Here is a 568-nt window from a genome sequence, read left to right on the forward strand (position 1 = left end):
GCCGTGTAGCATAAGTCAATATATCCTACAGGTTTGGCACAGCCTAGCACACGGCTTGGCACACGAGTGTGTATGGCCAATTTTAGGGCACACGAGCGTGTATGTTGGCCGTGTGACCCAAGTCAAAGAGTTACACGAGGTCGGACACAGGTTGGGACATGGCCATGTGCTCCCATTTTGAATGTCCACAAGGCCTATGACACAGGCGTGTCTGTTGGCTGTGTGTGACACACGAGCAGGCCACACGGGCGTGTGTCCCCTATTTTTGGAAAAATTTTCTAAATGTTCAAAAAGTTTCCAAAGCTATCGGTTTAGTCCCGAACCACTCCCATTGCATATTTTGAGCCTCGTAGGCTCGAATTAAGGACAAAATGTTTGGTTGTGAATGGAATGTATATGATTTGATTAATTGTATGTGAAATGTACATTTAAAATGTGGTATAAGTCCGGTAATACTCCGTAACCCTATTTCGGCATTGAATATGGTTGAATGGTGTTACACATACACACACACGCACATACATACCTACGTACGTACGCATGTACTTACATACATATATATACATAC

This window comes from Gossypium arboreum, chromosome 3 (assembly GCF_025698485.1).
Source record: "Gossypium arboreum isolate Shixiya-1 chromosome 3, ASM2569848v2, whole genome shotgun sequence".
Taxonomy (NCBI): Eukaryota; Viridiplantae; Streptophyta; class Magnoliopsida; order Malvales; family Malvaceae; genus Gossypium; species Gossypium arboreum.